General features: G+C 40.5%; 1 protein-coding gene across 3 annotated transcripts in view; it reads right to left on the bottom strand.

Moving 5' to 3' along the window:
- The window catches only part of LOC150078460 (epidermal growth factor receptor kinase substrate 8-like), a 234,340-nt gene that overhangs the window by 48,786 nt on the left and 167,511 nt on the right, over positions 1–18,043 (bottom strand). The gene's annotated exons all lie outside the window — the stretch shown is intronic.

Genomic DNA, 18,043 nt, shown 5'->3' with positions numbered 1-18,043 from the left:
TAGAAAATTAAAATAATTAAGAACAATTAAAAACATCCCCAAAAATGAAAAAGTGCACCTCAGTACTCAGACATCAGCAACTTAAACTATGAGTTTGTGAATAAATACTCTTCTATGAGAGAAAATAGCATGAAATGGGAGAGAAGGAAACAAAGCAGAAAACAATCTTGTTCACTGCATCAATTCAACTTTGTGTCCTGAATTTCTCATGTGTAAATGTAATATGTTCTAGGGCCCAATGCACTGGAGGGGTCGGCTGCTAACATAGCATTTAATAAAAAAATGTTTATTAAACTGAAATATTTTAATGGCCAGGGCCATTAAAAAATATGAATTTTTAACTAAAATTTTTATTTTATTAAAATAAATACGATGATGGCTTTATTTACCAGAGGGGGAAAGTCAGGCAAGTTTCATGTGAGCACTAGGTTTGGACTGTAAGAATTTTGAGGTGTATATAATAATAAGCTCCTTTTAAAGCTGGTTATTTGGTATTGCCTTTGTATTTGTGTGTAGGCTTTTTGATAATCTATTAGATACACAATGTTACGAGGAGTGGTATGAAAGTAATGCCTCCTATTTTTTTCTTCAGAAAATTTAATTCCTACAACTAAACCTTATTACATCAATTAATCCTCAGTCATTAATAAACACTGTTATTTTTCCACAAAGTCACCATCATTTTCTATGCACTTCTGCCATCTCTGAGTCAGACACTATTCCAGTCCTGTAAAAGTCCTTACTCTTGCTCCAGAGGGCTTTTGCAAACACTGTGTTTGAGCTGATTATTGTCTGCAAAATGAATTTTATGGAGTGCATCCTTCAGTGGGCCAAAGAGATGATAGTCAGAAGGTGCAAGATCCGGACTATGAGAGGGGGTAAGAAAGAATAGTGCACCCCAGTTTTGCAATGGCCTCCGTCATGTGCAGATCAACGTGGAGTCATGCATTGTCATGGAAAAACAGTGTGGAGTCATGCATTGTCAACCTCATTAAGGCTTTTGTCCAGTCAAACTCTACAGATGCAGGCTTTTACTTTTTCAATGTTTCCACATATCGAACTGAGTTGATTGTGGTGCTGTGCTTCAAGAAGTCCGCAAGCAAGCCCCCAAAATGCTGTTGCCATGACTTTACTGACAGAAGGCTCTCTTGTGAATTTCTTGTGTGGTGAATTTAGATGGCACCACTCCATCGACTGTCTCTTCGTTTCAGGATCATAATGGTAGACCCAGGTTTCATCACCCATGACTAGGCGTGAAAAAAAAACTTCTTCTTCACGCTCGTAGCACTGGAGAAGTTCTGTACAGATGACTTTTCAGGCTTCTTTGTGCTCATGTGTCAGCATACTCGGGACTCACTGGGCGCAGACCTGTTGTAACCTCGCTTTCCTTTACCTAAACATACTGCATCGCACAATTTGCATGTTGTGATGTGGCAATCCTCTTTGATCAGAATGTCGATTACTGATATTTCTGGTTGGTCACTTCAGGGCTTGTCAAAAATGTTTCCTTACTTTCAAAGTGTCTTACCCAATGTCTGACTGTACTCACACTACAGTATTGTCACCATAAACATTTTTGAGATACATATGGATTTCACCAACCCGCATTGAACCAGCGTGGCAGATTATGGTCCATTTCCCTCAACATGAATTGTTGAGGAGGCTTCCATCCTGCAGTGGGTTGATAATGGCTGCAGATTTATGGATTTCAATAGGTGTAATTTCTTCCTTAGTAAGACATTCAATCACCACTCTTTGCTTGATATGTATATCTGTAACATCCACCATTTTGAACCATCCATGTGCTGCACTCACAAGACCGATCACAGCACCACTCAGTATGGTGAAACTAGAGACCTCTAGTGACCACTCAATGGCATGCAAAATGATCAATGGTACCACATTTGAAAGTATAAAATTAGGAGGCACTATTTTCATGCCGGTTCTCATGTTTAGTTTTTGAATGTCCACATAGCTTTTCTGTTTTGTGTAATTTTTGCCTAAATATCTACCTAAATTCCTGTATGAGGCAAAAGAAAGATTAATGTCTGTGTTGTGAAAGCCTCCTTCAGACAATGAGTGAACCGACTGAAATTGTGTTGCAATGTGAAAAAGCTTTAGCATTTTGACTGTTCAGGGTAGGAGAGATACAACTTGCAGGGGGAAGATGAAAGAGCTGTGTTTTGTCATTATGATACCACAGATATCATAAATGCATTATCTAACAACAAGAATATCTTAATGTTTTTATTTACATTTAATTTTTCCTATTGAGTGATTTTGAAACTATTCTGAATTTGGAATTCTTTCATTAAATTCTCATTTAGGAAAAATATCTCCTGTGCATAAATAAAATTCTCACACACACACACACACAGTTGGAATTATAGAGATTCAAATTAGTGAGGTTTTACTGTAAAATGATTAAATGTGGCTATAGTTAACTGAAAATTATAACAGTTCACAATTTACATTTATTTAAAAAATGGTTAGGACATACTGAACACTGTGTTCATTTTTTTTAAACACTTTCCTTTATTCTGGCTTGCTTACATGTATAAAAATCAAAAACTAGGTTAACTCTTATTAAAATGAATAAAACACAATCAATAAAATTATAAAACTAGTATATTTACACTCTGTAACAGTGAAATCGCAGCATCCTGAAGGAACAGGAATACAGAGAAGATACACAGGGTAATGACAGCCAAGCAGTTAAGAAACACGTGATAAAAGTCACAGATGCTAACGTATGTGACAACACATTTAATGTCATAAAATGATGCTTATAATGGACAGATCAATATGATCTAAATCCATCATGATTGCGAATACATTCAGCTGAGTGTCTCAGCATTGAGTCATACAGGTGTTGAATAGCATTCTGCAGTGTTACCTACAAAGCCTCTTTCACTTAGTCCTGCAGAACATCCATGATCTGGCCTGGCTGCAAGTGGCTCTTAGATGGCATCCAGTCGTGGCCCACACATGCTCAATGAGGGAGAAATGAGGTCATAGCTGGCCAAGACAGTACGTCCACACTATAAAGTCACTCAGAGAAACCTCTGTGGTATGTGTTGGTATTGTCCTGCTGAAAAATGGCATCAAGCACCCCAGTAAGAAAGGGGAGAGCAACAGGTTCCAGAATCTCAGAAACATAATAGTGAGCAGTCAGATTGCCATTGATGAACACCAGAAATGACCAACTATCAAAAATTGATCCCCATACGATAACACCAGCAGGGCATGCAATATAGCATTCAACAATGGCTCTAGGATCATTGCATTCACTATGTAATCGATCATCAGGTCCTAAGCAGAAGCAGAATTCATTATTAAAGATCACTTGACGGCATTCTGTATCCTAAGTGGCCCATGCACAGCATCATTCCAAATGCTGTTGACGACAGGCAGAGGTCAGAGATAATCGATTCAATGACTAATAGCAAAACGACTGCATTCCGCCAGTCAACACGCAATGGTTTGAGAAGTGATGAGGTAACAGCCAACTGATGTCATGGCTTGTTGAATGGTAGCCAGCATGGCTGTAGGCGCAGCGTAAACCTGTTAATGGTAAGACAATCCTCCCATTCTGTAGCCCTCCATTGTGCTCCACTACCCATTTGATGAGCATTTGTGACCTTCCCAGAACCACTGTTGCCAACATCTGTGCGCCGTGGTATTGCCCACATGTTCTGCTACACAATAAAGTAACCATCCAGCCTTTTGAAGGCTGATAATTGGCCCTCTGTTGAAGTCACTGAGTTGTTAATATTGGTGTCCAACATGACATTTCTGCATTCTCTACGCCCCCCCCCCCCCTTATTCTCTGAAATCAATTCCTACAAGATAGAGGTCTGTTAACTGAATTTGTTTTTATACAGTCAAAGCTTCCATCTGATTTTTCCTGTATTTTAATCATTTGCATATCATGGCACAGCTTATCTGCCTGCTGATTTACATGCACTTAAAATCATTCCTTCTGAGGGCTGCAATTTCAATGTCACAGAGTGTATATAAAATTTTGGTTGTTATGCCACAGTCTTTACTAATTTACACAGTCTTTACTTCACTAGAGTGATCTGTTCCCATTATCAAGAGAATTTGTACAGGCAGGTCAGCCATTCACCAATATTCTGCAATACTACAATTCCATTCCTTATGGTCAACAAACTGTTGATCAAAGGTATACACAGAATGAGAGGGAGAGAGAAGGGCAACATTTCTCTCCACTATAGTGTCTGCTGTCACCCCCACGTAAACATGGGATAAGCATTTGCTCAGGCTAGAAGTGACATCCATTTGTTATGTCACTGGAGAAGCTAATAGACTGTGGAAATGAGATTTTGATGGATCATGCTTTCTTGTGTAGTCCTAATTTTCCCTTCATTGATCTACTCTGGTAATATCATTTCGAGTAGTGAAACTTCTGGCCTGGTAGCAACTTGTTTGAAAAATAAAAAATACTTCTGGGGGGAGAGAGGAAGAATTAGTTTAATATTAGAAAGTTCTGTAACACCTTGATTATCAGATACCTAAAAACATTGGTCCCCAGTTTCTTTCAAAATGAGAGAGGAATTTTATGGAAATTATGGAGTTCTTGAAAGTTGTATGCCTCTATTAAGGAATTAAGGAATAGCTGCAACTATTTGGCTATTTCAGAATTCTAGAGATACTTAATCTGGATGCTGTGGATGAAAGGGGGAGTGGAACCACTATATTCACAGGTGTTATGGCCGGCTGCCGTTACGACCGGACATGTTATTTCGCACTCTTGAATTTGTGTGGAAATTAAGTGTTTAAAATGTTTAATCGGTTTAAAAAAGTGTTCCACCTGAAAGAGCTTATCTGGAGGATTCCGTAGGTGAGATTAGTTTTATTATCTATTGGGAATTTAGTAAATTACCAGCGTTTCTATCTATGTCCTTTGTTGTCAGACTACAATGGTCACCATGTGGCTGGCAGAAGGGCCATAGAGAGGCACTGATGTAAAGCAGAAGCCACGTTGGTAGTTTACACTTGACTGGGGAGTTGCCCAAATTGTGTTTAAAACTGAGCTGAAAGACCGCTCCACCAAACTGTACCGTAAACTGCCGAATTGTGTAAAATCGTGTGCTTTGAACATGTACTTAGTGTAGGGAACTATTTTTTTACTGGGCCATGCTACACTGGGACGGCCTGCGACATCCCAGTGCATACTGCTTCACCCATTGTTCTTGAACTGGAGAGTGTGACTATGGTGATCTGCATTATTGAGCAGGGAGGGTGACCCCCATGTGTGTTAATGCTTAAGCCTCTATTGGCGAGAGCTCCTGGTTGCCATATACAGCCTTTGGCAGTAGCTTCATCACCGCCACCACTTGCTACGCGCATTTCAACATCTAGGGCCACACTCACCGCTGGTTACCTCTTATCCCCCCCCCACTTGTGTTCTGGGGATAACTCAAAAATTTTCAAAACGTTGACGTGCGGCTTCAAATCATCACACAGACCTGACACTGTTGTCGTTCGGCAGCATTTTCAGTCCTCTTTAAAACGTACAAAATTTCAACCCCGTTAAACCGGATATCCCGTTATAACAAAATCTGAGCAAATGGAGGCAGATGAAACAGAAACGATGAATGGATACAACACAACACAACCATATAGCCAATTGGCACTGCAAGATGGGGAACAAAACATGAACATCAATAATAGGGCAGAAGAATAAGAAGACCCTAAACAAGGCACAATAACCAGAAGCAGACAAAGGAAAAATACCATCGCAAGATATGACAGGGAAACCAGGAGTAATAGTGAGGCTAAAGAACCGCCAGAACCAACTAAAGGAATAGAAGAGCTGAAGCAAGGGGAAAAAGGACTCCCCCTTGACCCCACCCTGCCACAAGGCTCGGTGCTTGACCAAATGCTTGTACTCAGAGCTGCGTTAGAGACCATAATGTGAGATAACAGCAGCAGAATTTCCTCTGAAATAAGAGCAAAGATAGTCCTGCAGTGGACAAAGCTAGAAACTATTCTACTTCAAACTAAGGTAGAACACCAAAAAGCAATCACAGCACTACAAACATACAAGACTGATGGAGGTATACAAATGCTACAGCGCACCCCATCATATGCAGACACGCTGAGGAACACACTTCCTGAGGACACAAACAAGACCAATGACCAAGCTCAGAAGAAAAAACACATTGCTGCAGACCCTAAATCTAGTTGTTATTGTTGTTGTTATTTGTTTTTAGGAGCATTAGCAACTAAGGCCATATTGCTCCGGGGATATGCGGTGGTCATTCCCTGACCTTTCTGCATCCTCCGTATTTGGTGGTCACGGGCTCGAGCCCCGGTCTAATCAAGAAGCATGTGCTATGCACTGCTGCTCCTGCCCACCTGGCTACAGAGGCGCCACCCAAATCTAGTAATCCTGAGACCAACAGAAGAAGGGAAAAATACAAGCAACCAAATCAAACAAAAGGTTAAACAAAATATGAAGAGTGACTTTGAAAACACAAGAATCAAGTCAATAAGAAAAACTAGAAACCCGGGAGTGGTGATAGAAACGGCAAGCAAAGAGGAAGCCGAGCAGATCTTGACAAACATCAAAATAACGACACTTGGATTAAAGGCAGAAATCCCGTGAAGAAAGGGCCCCTCAGTAGTCGTGTTCGGTGTCGACTCTGACATAACACCGAACAACTAGCCAGGAAATCTTTAGAAAGAATCTCAAACAGGTCCTCCCAGACAAGGAAGCAAAAAATATAGTTATGCCTAAATACAAAACAAAGGCAAGAAACAGAATAGATAGCAACTGGACGATAGAGTTAGCTCCGGTTGCTTGGCAAGTCATCAAGGATCAATCTCAAATCTATATCGAGTGGAGTAGTCTGCGCTTCAGAGAGCATGTGGTGATACCAAAATGCTTTCACTGCTGCAAGCATGGCCACACAACACATACATGCACACAGAAGGAATCTACCTGTGGCCACTGCTCGGGAAAAGGGCACAAATTTAAAAACTGCCTGGATACAGCTAGCGAACCAAACTGCACCAACTGCAAAGGCTTAAAATTAGATCATGCACACTCAATCAGAGATCCAAACTGCCCAACATACATCCACACAAAGAGTTTATACCAGGCCAGAATCGATTATGGGGACACTCTCTAAACGATCATACAACACCAGGATCCTAAATAAACAGCAACTAAATGCGCAGCGAGCCCGAGCAGTGGTAGAGCAGATCAGAAAGAAAGCAGACGAGGAAAATACTGATATTGTAATAGTGCAGGAGCAATACACACATCAGAAGTGGGTGAGGGGATACCCTATATCATACAAAATCGTGCACTGTACAGAAGATATGCCTTGGGCAGCAATTATAGTAAGGAATCCAGACATAACTGTCACTAAAATCCAACAGCTCTGCACACCCTGGGCAGCCTGTGCCCAGCTGATCACATCTATTGGAACCATTTATATAATCGCGCTATATTGTAAATCCGGCGTAGAAATTGACTTTGCTACAGCATATCTATAAAACGTCCAGTCAATCCTAGCTGGAAACAAGATAATTATAGGTACGGACGTAAATTGCCAGTTCCCACAGTGGCATAGCTATACCCCTGATCGATGAGCAACAGCAAATGGACAGAAGTTAGAAGACTTTCTATCAAATTCCATCTTTACTGTTATGAATCAACCTCACTGCCTTCCAACATTCTCAAACATGCTGTGGGAATCGACCATAGATGTTACCCTGGTGACAAGGAATATTGAAAATTACATCTCCGACTGGACAGTGCAAAGTGATTGGACAACTTCAGACCACAGGACAATCACATACTCCATAAACAGAAGCTTGGAAATGATCCCTATTATAAGACAGATGCAGAACAGATTCAACATCTACAAAGCTGACTGGGACAAATTCAAAAGGAAACTAAGTAGCCAAGAACAGGCCTACATGGAAGCCCACAGAAATATACAATCGGAGATGGAAAATCTGGAAATCCTCCAAGGAGTCATGACCAAAATGATCACCATGGCGGCGGAAGCAAGCATGAAAAGGAGAAAGCCGATCTCAAGGCCAATGCCTTGGTGGACTCCTAAGCTGCAAAGGCTAAGGAAAATGGTACAGGGAAAACGAAGAGAATTTCAAAGGGCAAGAAGAACCTGGCCACAGGAAGAAGTCACAGAAATGAGAAACAGGTATCGCCAGCTTAGAAATCACTACACGGAACAAATCAAAAAGAGCAAAAGAGAAACCTGGCAGAGATTTGTCCAAACAACAGGAAACACCTATCCCTGGGGAGTGGCGTTCAAAATCATAACTAGCAAGCTCCCCAGAGGAGAAGTTATGGTGGCAACAAAAACGCCACAAGGCTCATTGACCACAATGTGGAGAAACTCAGTTGCAAATATTCTTGCAGCAATATTTGTGGAACCGCCAACAGAACTGACAGTGGAGCAGGAGGAGATATGCCATGCAAAGGAAAGATATATAAACACCCGCAAAGAACCGCCGTTTACTCTTGAGGAGCTCCAAGAAGCGTCAGGCAGAACAAAAAACAAAAAATGCCCAGGTTTAGATCTAATTGAACCAGAGATAATTAAAAAGACTGCTGAATGCGTCCCCTGACTCTTACTAAGACTGTACAATAGCTGCCTGGAGCAAGGTCACTTTCCAACACAATGGAAAAAAGCCATCTTAAAATTGATACCAAAAAGCCCTACAAAACTGCCGGAGCTGCCTACATCCTACAGACCAATTGCCTTGCTATCGACGGTGAGCAAAATCCTGGAAAGACTACTACAAGAGAGAATTGAACAGCACTATATGGAAGCAAACCTTAGCAACTCAAAACAATATGGGTTAAAATCTGGAACCTCTACTATTGATGCGATCTGAGATCTCCTTAACAGAGCTGCACAATGTACCAGCAAGTACTTCCTGGTGATCGCGGTGGACTTCGCTGGGGTATTCGACACCCTTTGGTGGCTGAGCGTCCTGGCGAGGCTTCGTGCTGCAGCCCTTCCAAAAAATCTATTTGACTGTGTAAAGTCCTATCTCACTGACAAGGAAGTGCAGATCCTTGCACCCTATTCCAGCCTATCGTGTGCAGTTCGCAGGGGCTGCCCCCAGGGTTCTGTTCTGGGGCCGCTACTGTGGAACTTTGTCCTCGATGACTTTCTCTGCAAGGATCTGGGGGAGGATGAGGCCCAGGCCTTTGCCGATGATTTACTTTTAATCACAGCAGCTGATTCAAGAGCCAACCTTGAAAAACAAGCAAATGGAGTGCTGCAAATCCTACAGGATTGGGTTAAACTAAATAACCTAAAACTAGCACCGGAAAAGACCAACTCTGTTCTCTTGAAAGGAAAACTAAACTTAAACAGGCCACCACAAATCAAAGTAGAAGGAATAACAGTAAAATTACCAAACAAGATAAAATACTTAGGAATTATCATTGACAGTAATCTCTCATTTAAACCGCACTTAAACTACCTCAGGAAGAAGATACGCATATACACATCACTTATAGCAAGGATCATGTGTAAGGACTGGGGGCTAAATAAAAAGACCCTCTCCCCATATTACAAAACCCTCTTCATCCCGGTAGTTATGTATGGATTGCCAATATGGATGACGAAAACCAGCACAGTAACAAACAGGAAAATTCTTGAAACAATTCAGAGGAACATACTACTTACAATCACTAGAGCAAGTAGCACAGTTAATACAGCATGCTCCAGGTCACTGCAGGTGCACTATCCCTTGACCTGGAAGTTGCTTGCGTGGGACTAGTGTACTATCACAAAAAAGCGATCGCGATTACAACCTGTGGCATAACCCTTGGCGTGACTAGTGGCTGGAAGAGGGAACAAAAAAGGATAGATGAATTCCTAACAGAAACCTGGCAAAGAAGGTGGAATGAAACCACCAAAGGAGCAATAACATATAAATTTCTTCCACTAGTGACAAAAATGCACCCGAAAGCCCCACCGTGGTTTTTCCCAGGCCTTAACACTACGTATCTACTAACGGGTCATGGTCTGTTTAAGGAAAAACTAAGCATGCTAGGCATAACGGAAGATAGAAATTGTACTTGTGGAGAACCCGAATCATGGACTCATATCATGCATGAATGTAAAAATTATGACGACATAAGAGCGAGCCTCATTACAAACATCCAGTACAATCCAATTAACCAAGAATCCCAACTCCTGAATACACAAGAAGAGTTTGTAGCTTTTACCAACTTTGCAACTCAACTATTTATAAGAAGGAAAACAATTATTGCACTACAACCTGTCCAGCAGGAAGACAACAACACTCAATAGAAAAGCCTAAACTTAGAAGGAATGGATGAACCAGAACAACGGAGAAACTCAAACAAACCAGAATCAAAGAATAAAATTCACCATTAGTACCTAAAAGACTAATCAAAGTTGCTCACAGGAAAAGGAGAAAACAACTATCTTGAGGGAAAACTACCCCAGACAAGACAAATTCTCATCACACTGACGAAATTCCTGAAAGAGACCAACACTGAAACGTCCCAGAGCTAGAGTAGAGTGCCATCTGGCTCTCAGATCCTGCACCTGCAGGATCCTCTTTAAACCCCATTTCCTCGCAGGGGGAGAACCCTCTTCTCCCCTTTGTCACCCTTCTTTCCCTCTGGTGGGGCATGGGCATGCTCCACTGAAAAACGGGGAGTCATCTTCTCTATCGACCCCTTTGCTTCCTATTTCCACCCCTAGTCTTCTGCCTCCCCACCCAAAACTGTCGTCTTACATAGTGATCAGCCCAACATCAAAATTTAAGACACATCAAGATTTATGCCCGACCGTTTAGGCCTTACAGACTTTCAGCGTAAACCCCAAACGATGTTTAAAAGAACCTTAACTAACTAAACTATGCTTGCAACTTCTCCAATGTATTTTATTTTTTATATATATATATATATATTTTTTTTTTTTTTAGGTCCTAGCCATTGAAATCTCAGGAAAGTAAGTGGCAGGACCCGCCAGAGTAAAATAGCCTCATTGGGTACACCCAGCCAGCCTCCCCGTGGCAGGGTGTGGAAACGTCAGGTTCCACTAGGGGCCTGGTGGCTAATAGGCCAGATGAACAAAGGGTACAACACACCACATAGCACATGAACCATATATATATTTTTAAAAAAATCTCAGGCTTGCCCGAAACATAGAAAATACGCGAGATGGGGGAAACCCCAGGAGCCGTTAGACCCGCAGCACACCTTACTATATTCACAATCAGCTTGGTATACTTTGCCTCTAACCATGGTTGTAAGAGACCAAGAACTATTTGAAGTTTTTCTGACCTGTGAAATAGAGGCTCAAGTTCTGTTTCCTGGCTAACCTTTCGTGAAACTTCAGCCAGGAATATGTTCCTGATCTCATTACCTTCATCTTCTGCAAATCATCTTTGTAAAGATGAATAAAGAGATGAAGAATATATTTCTACAGAATGATTGTCTTGACATCTCCCATATCATTGTCAATACTAAAACACAGTTTACCCTCACATCACAATATAAATAAAATAAATAATTAAATTCTCTTTATCGTACATTGAGATAAATTGAACGGTATTATTGCACAAACCCATCATGGTCAGAAGAAGGACATGGGTTAACAATGTAAACAATATATAGGCCTGAAAAACCAAACCAAGTACAACAGTATGCCTTATATACTGGATATAAGCAAAAAAAATAGCTGCCAGAAATACAACTTGGGAATTTAATTTTCAAGCCAGAAGAACCTCAAATAATTCTTAATTCTCACAATCAAGTTAATATGGTTAGATGCACAATATATTGTAAAGCTAGTATTAGTGCAGTGGCATATGATGCACGATAACAAGCTTACAAACATTAGCAAAAAAAAAAAAAAAAAACCCTTCCCATATTCATCTGTCCATAATAATTTTTCTAGTTTTCTTGAATTTATTCAAACTATCCAATTCTGCAACAATAGATGGAAGTTTGTTCAACAATCAGTTACCTGCTGGCTGAAGGCAAACTCCTGCACATCTATCGTGCAACCATTGTTTCTCAATTTTAATTTCTGTCCCCTCATGCGTAATCTGACCAACAGAAAGAATACCATCAGCACTGAGCTTGCTCAACTCATTCAAACCCTAAAACACTTCAATAAGATCCCTTCACAAGAGCCTAGTCTCCAGAGCTGCAATTTGCAGAACTGAAACCTTTCCTGGTAAGACCACACTTTTGTTCCCTTCACCAATCTCATTACCCTTCTCTGCACCCATTGCAGCACCTCTAATCCTTTGTAAAATGAGGCCTCCAGACCTGGATGCAGGACTCAAAATGTGACAAAACCCCCCATGAACTGTCATGGCAGACTGTCTACGTTGGTCAGAGAACTTCATATCTGACTGCACAATTGCCTCCAAGTCTTTTTCATTTTCCACTACCCTGAGTGTAGTACCACATAATTGGCGTGCTAATCTGTGATTACTGCTACCCAAAAGCAGTAGCTTCCATTTGTCAATGTTAAACTAAAACTGCCATTTCTTTTCTCAGCTCACTTGCCTAACTTTTCTAGATCTTGTTGCAGTAGCATAATTTGATTACTGTCATTAACCACCATACCAACCTTTATATCTTCTTCAAACTTAGAAATTAAACATAATATACCTTCATCAATATCATTAATAAATATAGGAAACAACAATGGCCCTGCACTGAACTCTGAGGGACTTTGCTAATAACATTAGTCCATAAAGAGCAGTGTTCATTAATAACCATTGTCTTCTCCCACTCCGGCATCCCTTTATCCATAGCAGTAACTTTCTCTTAATACCACCCTGCTCCTATTTATACAGACAGTTATTTATGTGCAACAGTAACAAAAGCTTTCCTGAAATCCAAGTATATGATATCGAATTTACTTTTTGCATCCTGTTCAATTGTTATTGCATCATAATATCCAATCAGATTGGTCAGACAAGATTGTCCTTTAACAAATCCATGCTGTGAGTGCAGTATAATTACACTCACAGCAAGAACCATTCCTGTCTAGATATTCCTACAAACTTCTTTAACCAGTGACTCGATCATTTTTACAGGAACAGAAGTTAAGCTAACCGGTCTGTACAGTGCCATTGTGAGATATTTTTGCACCCTAGATAAATCAAGCATTTGGCACCCTTTTAAATAATTTGCACGACAGCGAAGCACCCCTACCCAAATGGTGCCCTAGCATTTGCCTGGATTCCTACTATACCATGATGGCACTGGGTCTGTAATTACTGATATCCCCTTTTGATCCCGCTTTGCAAATTGAGAATACATTCGCATCTCCAGTCCACAGGTCCTCTCTTGAAGACACTCTTATAATTTTGGCTAAGGGTTTGCTTTGCTCCTTTAATATAACTGGATAGATCTCATTCACCACCAGGTGCCTTGTTTTATATTTAGCTTCAACAATTTCTCTTCCGCTGTCATCTCAGTTATCATAACATCATTTAGCTACCCATTAGAGTTTCATAAACTTCTGGCATCCCCTTCCGTAAAGAATTCATGTGCAAGTGTAAATGCAAAATAGACATTCAGTTTATCTGAGCAGGATCATTAACAGTTAAATCACTGATATTCAGTAGATCAATGATTTAACTCTGCTTTGCTACTTTTCTTTGCATTCTTTGCCAGAGACTACTTGTAATTTGCATTAGCTTGCCTAACCTGCTTTGTGACTTGATTGGAGATTAATGTATATATCTACCATAGGCTTTTGTATCACCTGATACTTTATATGCATCCCATACATTTTCCTTCTCTGTCACAAGTCTCATCAGTTCATCTGATATCCATTTAGATCTAGCCCTTGAACAGTATTTCTTAGTTGGTATAAAAAGCTTAGCTTAGATGATTACTTCCCTGAATGATTCCCATTTGGAATTTGCTGTTAATAACATCATCAACTGGTCCCACTACCACTGAATTTAAAAACTGTCTGAAACCACTGTAGTTACCCTTATGAAAGCAAAAGCCATTCTCTTTACCCTTGTTGTTGTTGTTGTGTTTAACGACACATAGGCTGCTAGGGCCATATTGTGTCTTTCTAATGGTGAATATGGAATATTAGCTTAATTGTGATAACTATATTTTATGATATATTCCTATATGATTTAGGAAAGTAAAGAGTTCTTTTTGATTAAAATCATCTCCCAGAATCTGTAATAAATTTATTGATGACTGCGTATTAGAAATTGACTTAAAGATGTCTAAACGGATGGTTTGAAAGTGGGGACAGTCCACTAACAAATGTCGAATGGTCAGTTGTACTTGACATGATGTACATTGGGGAGCGCTGTCATTAGTTAATAGATACAGGTGAGTGAGATGAGTGTGCCCAATCCTTAGCCTTCCTAAAATTATTTCATCTCTTCTGTTTTTTCTGAAGCTGGATTGCCACAGCTTTGGTTCCGGTTTTATTTGGTAGAGTTTATTTCCTGGATAACCTTTCCAGATTAATGACCAGCTGTTATAACATGCTTTATGGATAATGTGTTTGTAATCCGTATATGGAACTTGAAAAGTCTGCGAAATAGTGGTTTCTGGTTGTTTGGCTGCATGATCTGCTCTTTCATTGCCGGCTATTCCAGAATGTCCTGGGATCCAGCAGAATGTCACAGTTTGGTTCAATTCCATACAGGCAAGTAACTTAGAATGAATCTGTTTTACTACAGGGTGAGAGGATTTGGTATTAGTATTTATGGCAGAGACAGCACTGAGTGAGTCAGTGAATATTAAAGCAGACGGAATTAGATGTTCAATAATGTGATCCAGAGCTAAGTTTATAGCATAGAGCTCAGCAGTGAAGATACTGCATTCTATTGGCAATGAGACAGAAGTGCTAAATGATGGGAAGATTGCAGCAGCACCTACTTGGGTCTCGGTTTTTGATCCATCTGTATGTTTGTTTGTTTGTTATTTGGTTTTTAGGAGCATTAGCAACTAAGGCCATATTGCTCCGGGATATACGGCGGTCATTCCCTGACCTTTCCGCATCCTCCATATTTTGTGGTGACGGGCTCGAACCCCGGTCTAATCAAGAAGCCTGTGCTACGCACTGCTGCTCCTTCCCACCTGGCTACGGAGGCGCCAATCCATCTGTATAGATTTCACATGCGTTTGAATTAGAAAGAGTGTAAGTTGCATGTAACTGTGCGATATTGGAAGGAGACAGCATGTTCTTTCCCCACTGTTGAAAGTAGTCATCATATATTGCACAGATATTTTCCCAGGGTGGATCTGGTGGTGTTTTGTCCTGAAATATATTGCTGATTTCTATGTTCCATGATTGAGCCAGTTCCTTAAATCTAAGTGGAGCAGGTCGGTTTTCATTAGGTTTACTGATATAAAATGACTCGCATTCAGTATTGTAGAGACATCTCCAACAAGGATGAGAGGGCAGACTACGGATTTTTGCGGCATACATCAGAAGTAATGATTTTCTGCGAAGATGTAAGGGAGGTTCATGAGCTTCGATGTACAGGCTCTGAACCGGGGAGGTTCTGAATGCGCCTAGAGCAATTCTCAAAGCACAGTGCTGGATGGTGTTTAGTCGTTCTAAAGTACTTTTCCTCGCTGAATCATATACTGGAGAGGCATAGTCCAAGCGGGACCTGATGAGAGCTCTATACAGATGGATGAGGGTATGACGATCAGCACCCCATGACATGGATGACACACACCGAAGGATATTCAATTTCTTCAAGCAGATGGTACGAAGATAGGCCACATGTGCTTGAAAGTTCAGTTTCCTGTCTAGTATCAGACCAAGGAAACGGATATTGTGAGCAAGAGGAATTGGCACGTTATTTATCTTTAGCTCTGGATCAGGATGAAGTGACCGAAGTTTGCAGAAATGAGTGGTAGTGGTTTTCTCTTCAGCGAGATTATATCCATTTCGTAAGGTCCAGGATTGAATTTTCGTTAAAGCAATTTGTAGCTGTCTTTCGATAGTATTCATGCTTTGCGATTGGCAGGATATAGTGAGATCGTCAGCATACATGTATACTTCAATCATTTTTGGAAGTTCTTCCAAAATATTGTTGATCCTAATCGCAAATAGGGTTGGACTCAATATGGAACCCTGTGGGACACCCTCTTCTTGAATGTGAGATGTTGACAGCATGTTTTTATATCAGACCTGAAATGTACGCAATTTTAAAAAGTTCTGAATTATTAAAGGGAGATGTCCTCTCAGCCCAACTGATGCATATCTTTAATAATACCATGACGCCATATGGTGTCAAATGCTTTATGAACATCCAGGTTGACCATCACTAGATGTTGTTTTCTCACGAAGGCATTACGAATGTTGGATTCAATTTTTACAAGTACATCTAGGGTGGACCTGTTTTTGCGGAAGCCATATTGGTGATCAGAAAGGAGATTTTCGGAGTCTAGAATCCAGGTGAGCCTCTTATGTACCATCCTTTCAAAGATTTTGCCCAGACAGCTTGTCAACGATATTGGTCTGTAATTCTCAACTAGAGAAGGATCTTTGCCTGGTTTTGGAATAGCACAAATATAGGAATGACGCCATGACAGAGGATACGTATTTTCAGAGAAGATCCGGTTATAAAAGAGTAATTAGTGTGCCGAGATCGGCTTCACACAGATGCTTCAGCATACTGTAGTGAATGCCGTCTGGTCCTGCTGCACTGTTCGGAGATTTGCTCAAAGATTCTCTCAGTTCAGATAGAGTAAACAGCTGGTTATATGGAAGTGAAAGTCTAGTTGCGAAATTAAACTTATGACGTTCTGATTCAGTTTTACTGCATTGAAAGGAGATCACATAAGAGGAACAGGCAGAAATGTTATAAAAAGATTCGGCTAAAGCATTTGCAATGTCAGTAGGAGAGGATAAGTCCTGCCCATTGCATTGTATTATCGGAGATTGCTGCGGTAGAAATTTCCCATTGAGAGCTTGAATTTTTTTCCAAATGATTCGAGTGTCAGTATTTTTGTTAATAGCTGAGGCGAATTTAATCCAGGAGTCACGTTTTGCTGTCTTCCTAATTTGTCTTGCTTTGGCTCTGAGTTTTTTGTACATAATTAGGTTGGCAGTAGTTGGAAATTTGCGAAACTGGTTCCAGGCACGGTTTTTTTCTCGTTTCACTTTGGAGCATTCTTCATTCCACCACTGATTTTGGTGTACCCGCTTGCTCTGGTTGGATTTTGGAATGGAAATTTCTGCTGCAGATAATATATGACTAGTAATGTGGTCAGTTACAACATCAATATGATTTTGTTGTACATATAGTTTGTCAAGTAGAACACAAGTTGAATAGTTTTTCCAGTCTGCTTTATGAAAGTTCCAAGAAGTACTGCCTTTAGGACATGACACCGTCTGTGTTTGAATTGTATTGATGATAGGAAAATGGTCACTGTGGAATGGATCATTTAGCACTGACCATTCCATGCTTGGAAAAAGAGATGCTGAACATATTGATAAGTCTATGGCTGATGTACTACCTGTAGGTAGTTGGATGTAAGTTGGAGAGCCAGAATTTAACAGAGTCAGGTTATGGTTATCCAGGAACATTTCTATTAATTGGCCTCTCCTATCCATGATGGAAGATCCCCACAATGGATGGTGACCGTTGAAATCGCCGAGTAAACAGACTGGAGGTGGCAATTGTGTGATAAGGTTGTCAAGTTCAGTCTGGGAGCAAGGATAATTTGGTGGGATATAAATGGATGCAAGGGTTAACGATATTCCCATTGCTATCCGAACCGCTACAACTTCTAAAGAGGTTTGTAGTTGGAGATGTCTTGATGGTATGTTAGTTCTGATAAGAATAGCCACCCCACCACGAGCAGGAGTGTCAGAATCCCTGTCTCGCCTAAACATAGAACAGTTTTTAATTTTCAGAGAAACTTGTGGTGATAAAAAGGTTTCCTGTAAACATACACCTATTGCTTTAGTTTGTATTAGTAAATCATTCAAGTCATCTATATTACTGCGTAATCCTCTACAGTTCCATT

Source organism: Mastigoproctus giganteus, chromosome 11, assembly GCF_048544385.1.
Source record: "Mastigoproctus giganteus isolate SK-2022 chromosome 11, ASM4854438v1, whole genome shotgun sequence".
Taxonomy (NCBI): Eukaryota; Metazoa; Arthropoda; class Arachnida; order Uropygi; family Thelyphonidae; genus Mastigoproctus; species Mastigoproctus giganteus.
The sequence above is the reverse complement of the archived record's forward strand: the minus strand, read 5'-3'. Positions and strand labels throughout refer to the sequence as shown.